This window comes from Hipposideros armiger, unplaced genomic scaffold, assembly GCF_001890085.2.
Source record: "Hipposideros armiger isolate ML-2016 unplaced genomic scaffold, ASM189008v1 scaffold_503, whole genome shotgun sequence".
NCBI lineage: Eukaryota > Metazoa > Chordata > Mammalia > Chiroptera > Hipposideridae > Hipposideros > Hipposideros armiger.
Genome location: NW_017731853.1, coordinates 882,200 through 887,610, shown reverse-complemented (window position 1 = coordinate 887,610; position 5,411 = coordinate 882,200). Strand labels below are relative to the sequence as shown.

At 42.4% G+C, this 5,411-nt stretch overlaps 1 protein-coding gene across 4 annotated transcripts in view; it reads right to left on the bottom strand.

Moving 5' to 3' along the window:
- Positions 1–5,411, bottom strand: part of HHAT (hedgehog acyltransferase) — a 259,836-nt gene that overhangs the window by 237,139 nt on the left and 17,286 nt on the right. For 2 of the 4 annotated variants that reach the window (XM_019667727.1, XM_019667730.1), the window contains exon 2: positions 2,590–2,713. The exons of 1 other annotated variant lie outside the window; for it this stretch is intronic. The gene's annotated coding sequence lies outside the window, so the exon portion shown is untranslated. The remainder of the gene's footprint in view (positions 1–2,589; positions 2,714–5,411) is intronic. One more of the 4 variants, XM_019667729.1, reaches the window with a different exon arrangement.

Here is a 5,411-nt window from a genome sequence, read left to right as displayed (position 1 = left end):
TCCCTCAATGCCACCTCACCTCCAGAGCTGCCCTGGCTCACTTATATCTCGTCTATTACATGAAAGAAAAATGCACTTCTAGGTTATTTAAGCCTCTGCTAGTCTAGATCTCTCTGTTATGGCAGCCAAATCTACATTCAAAGTAAGAGAGCAGATGATGGACAGTTAGGTCCTAAAGCTCTGCAATTCAATGATCAGTGCCCAAGTAACAAACAGCCAGCTAAATGTAATCCTTTTTTACCATCCTCGTTGATTTATTTAAACCTCTCAGATATCTCAATGTGGATGTCAAATTAAAGAGTAGAATCTGAAGCCCCAAGCAAGCACTTCTAATACGTGACAGGAATGCCAAAAATCAGAATTCACACATTATCTCATTTTATTTTCACAACAGCCCAGTGAAGTAGGTGGGGCAAGGGAGGTGGGCATCTTACAGATGACGAATGGGAAACCCATGAGGTCACACAGTCAGAAATAACTGAGCCAGGGTGCAAATCCAAGTCTTGGGACCACCAGGCCCCCACCCCTACCCCAGCCACAGCCAGACTCATTAATGCCAGTTCAAGGAGACACTGGCCCAGAATCTGACACGCACAGACTCCTTTCTTCAGGCTAAAGGGAGACAGAACAGGAAGGGATATAAAATTCAGATTTCATAAACTATGCAGTCAGAAGTCAGTGGTCCTCCAACCAGAGAGCCCTAAACGTCAGTCTGCTCTGGATTCCTCCTGCAACCTGAGATCCAAAAGCCGACACCCGTGCTTCCAATCCCAACTCTCTAATTCCTGGTTACTCAACAACGCCTTCTCAGGTTCCCCGACTACTTTTCAAAACCATTTCTAGCTTCACACATTTATAATCACTTTATTTTTAAATACCTGGCATGGCCTAGCATATCTTAAAATTTCTTTCTGGAACTTTGTAGAAATATGATAGTTTTCCCACTAGTGGGAAGTTAACTTTAACCTCTGGGTTTTACAATATCTCTCCTTTCAAAGGAAATGGCTCTTATATTGGGTGATCTCCTCACTTCACTAAGAATCTGTGATTGGCAAAGAGCTGAACCCCTAAAAATGCTACTGAAGTGCTCGCTTCGGCAGCACATATACTAAAATTGGAATGATACAGAGAAGATTAGCATGGCCCCTGCGCAGGGTTGACACGCAAATCTGTGAAACGTTCCATATTAAAAAAAAAAAAAAAAGCTACTGAAATTTGAACATAATCTTGGGGACTAAAAGAAAGTTCTAGAAGCCCTGCTCTTCAGAAACTTCCCAAGGACACTCTCTGCTAGGACAATTCCTGTGCATTAATGATTTAACTGTCAGGGAACTAGAAAACTCTGTGTTATAACATTTCCTTTGTTGATGCAGCTCTTCGCTATATTGTATATGTTTTGCAGATACACAAAGATACATAGTAATGGGCAACAACACTGCAGGGCTGTGTCCTCACATTTAAAATTTGGAGGTTGAACACAATAGTCTCTACCTGACAGTATGGTGGTGAAATCTGCATTGAGCAGACCTGGGACTCTGCCGTTTACTAGCTGAGGACCTTGAGTGGGTCACAACCTTCCTCATAGGGCTGATGAATGGATGAAATGTAAAATGCTTATCCAGGGCCTGGCACAGAGTAAGCACTCAATAAATATTAGCTGCAATCTGTCGGTAGCACCAGGGAGTGAACTTAATTCATGAGGAGCTTACCGAGCCGGAGCCCTGATTTTCTTCCTGAATTGATGACATCTAACTGATCTTCTGTGAGAGGTGGCCATCTTACCTGCTGCTAGTCCTCTTTCGGCAGATGAGCGTCCCTAGAGCTCTAACATCTCACTCCTCTTCCTCTCCCCACACCCAACCCAAGACCACCCAGGCAGCAAACAGGCTGTCCTTGGGGGCCACCTGGAGCACTTTCAGCCTGGCATCTCTTCCTCGCCACCTCTTTTCTTACCCCCAAATGAATTAAATGCAGTGCTCTCACTTTCCTCAGTTCATCACTCCTAGTTCCAGGAACGCCACCTCAAAACAACACCACCACCCAGACACTCACATGTCCTTTCAACAGACTTTTTTTTCCCTTACACCTCTCTTTTCAACTCTTGCCCACTTATTTCAAAAAATTCCTCCCCTTGGGTGTTTGCTTTCCTCTGTGCTTTTCAGCTGCACACTCAAGAAGCAAATCTGAGTAGATATGTTTTAAAGGACTTAATGACATAACAGTATCCAAGAAAAGAAGTTGTACATTTGGGACTAGAGCTAGAACTTTTTTTAAAAAGCCCAAGCCCATAAAGGTTCCCAAAAGCTCTCTCAGAAAATTCTCAAGTTTCTATTTCTCATTCTTTAAACAAGCATGCTCTTCTTGAGGCACAAGCTATCATGATGAAATCAAAGAGGTCCTTACTCAAACGTGTAAGTAATGCTTTGTTTCTGTTTTTCTGAGTCTATGCATAGACTCAGTCCTGCAGAAACAAAATCAGCTAAGTGGGCATCGGTGAGACTGCCCGGAAACTCATCACCACCTATAACATATTTCTATAGGAAACAGCTAATCCACAACAACACAGCCTATTTGTAAGTAAGAGTCTACCTGGCCAATCTACATCAATGAGGTTGCACCATTGAACGTGAGAGTTGAGGAAGGTTGCTGGATGTCTGATGGGGAAGAGGTGTGTCTGACAACACTTCCAGCTCAGCGGGAATACTGGTCAGGGCTGTGAAGAAGAAACAATGCAGGTAGGTTAGGTGAAGGCACAGCAGGAGTCAAGTGGCAGCGGGTCTTAAACATCTATGATGACAAGTTTGAATCTGATTTCCTGAAGAAACCTCAGGCTTGTGAGCCAGTACATTTAACTACTTGAGTGAAGCTTCAGGAAGAAACCCTCGGACACTGTGGTAGAATCTAGAGGCAGGGAGGTCAGCGATTCAGGCCCTCGGTAGGAAGTGGAGAGAAAGTGCTAGAACCAAGCAAAACCGATAAGGAAAAATTAAGTTATACCTGCAACAAACTAGTCCAGAAGGCAGTAGGATTATTTAAAAACAAAACAAAACAAAACGAGGTGGGGTGAGGTAAAGAACAAAAAGCAGCAACTCCAAAGCTGCAAGAATACAGCATCTCGAAGCTAAATATTATTGACAAGAGTGGGAAATACGAAGCAGGTGAAGACAAAGTGAAAATGTATTTTCATATTGGATGTTGGAAGGAAATCATAGCNCAATACAAATAGATTCCTTACAAAATAAACGAGCTAGGCATTCAACTCATGAAGTTGGGACAAAAAGGAGCAGAACAAGCTCAAAGAAACAATAAGAAAGGGAATAATAAGATAAAGCAGAAATCAATGAATTGGAGAATAAAAAGAAACAATTTAGAAATCCAGCAAAGCCAAAAGCTGAAAAGCTTAATAAGATCACGGGCACACTTAATCAAAAGAAAAAAAATAGTAGGGAGGGAGGGAAATGTGGAAAGACGAACAAGGGAAGAAGTTAAGGTGGGCGTAAAGGAGAAAATGTAAATAAAATATACAATAAGAAAGAAAAGCCAACTAAAGAAACAACAAAACAATTAAAATGACAGTATTATGAACCACAATATACTAATCAAATTGAAAACCTACATAAAATGCATAGATCCCTCAAAAATTACCAAATGTCAAAATAGGTATAAGAAATTAAAAATCTGAATATAAACCAACAGGTAGTAAGTTGAAACAGTAGTTCTGCAGATGCTTTTCCAGGTGACTTCCTATGACCAGTGGTTTTCACTGGTGAGAACTCAACCTGTTTTCATTCCAAGAATTGCATTAAACTGATAGGAATACAAAAATACATGGCCCTCTTTGAGGCAGAGGAATTAATTCTTCCAAGGTTACCACATGGCATAGCATATCTTTTCTTGTGTTAAGTGTAAACAGAGAGGCATAAAAGTGTTTCTACCTCTGCTAAACCATCAGGTACAAACTTAATGCAATAGGTCTGGATTAGCCACATACCACAGAGCAAGGGGCAGAGGTCACCAGGCAGAGCAACACCACCACCACCACCCCAAGTATTTCCATAAGCCTTTGAGATGCTCTATGCGTGGTAGAGTTGGGGAAAAAAAGGGTGCTCTTTTTTTTTCTTTGTCAATTACAGTTGACATTCAATGTCATTTTATATTAGTTTCAGGTGTACAGCGTAGTGATTAGGCATTTATATAATTTATGACGTGATCCCCCGATAAATCCAGTACCCACCTGGCACTATACATAGTTATTACAGTATTACTGACTATATTCCGTATGCTATACTTTACATCCCTGTGATTATTTTGTAACCACCAATTTGGACTTCTTAATCCAAGAAGGGATGTTCTGTTCAGTTCCTGTTGTGGATTTACCAAAAGATTCCATTTGACTAAGGCTGTTAAAATCGGTCCACTGTCCCTCACGGCCTGACAACCCTGCTACTGCAGATGGGAGAGAGCAGTGAACAACATGCTTGCTCCGTGCCAAGGAAAGTAGCCAAGGAAACGCCAACCACTAGCATTTCACTTAACAAATACATTTTGAACCTTTAATATGTTCTAGGCCCTATATTTGCTCCAGATACAAATGCCCCAAAAAAGTTCACAGAGGAGACAGTTTTTCCAGTGACCTACTTCTATAATGTGGGTAACTAACACTTTTTCCTGAATTAGAAAGTAAGACATGGAGCCAAGACTCATTGCACCAGTTAAACACATACTTTGGCAAAGCAGGGGGATCTGGTTTCCATGAGCTGAACTGGCAAAAACATTAGAGAAAGAAGACATTTCTCGGAAGTGGCCAAACACTTGGGCACTGACATTAAAAGGAAAAGCATGAAAGATAAAGAAACTTCAGGTTAGGGAGTGGTCAATAATAAGACAAACAGTGTTGACAGCCTCTGGATCATCTGAGGCATAGAAAAGTTGTGTCCTATCCACAGAAGGATTTCCTCCTGCCCACATCCCAGCAGCTACCATGACACAAAAAGGGAAAATTGTATTTCAGTGGGAATAAAGTTGAATAGTAGAATAGACAGGACCGGCTGAGTGGTGCGTTGGTTAAGAGCTGGCTTGGGACACCAGCTCTGAGCAGCAAGGCCCCAGTTCGGATCCCACATGAGAGCCAGTGACACTGCCCTCTACAGCTAAGATGGTGAACAACAGGTCAACCTGGAGCTGGGCTGCCGTGAGTCACCAGCAACAGTGTAGGTTGCAGTGGGGCGGCAGTGGGGCTGCCGTGAGCTTCTGTAAGCAGCCGTCCAATGGCCAGCAAGCAATTACCTTACCCAGGAAGAGCACAATGATTACAGTACCAACTTGGGCCAGTGAAGTGACGTCCTCCACAACTAGACTGAAGAACAAAAGGACAGCAACTTGTCTGTTCCCCTTCCCCGATTCCCCATCGC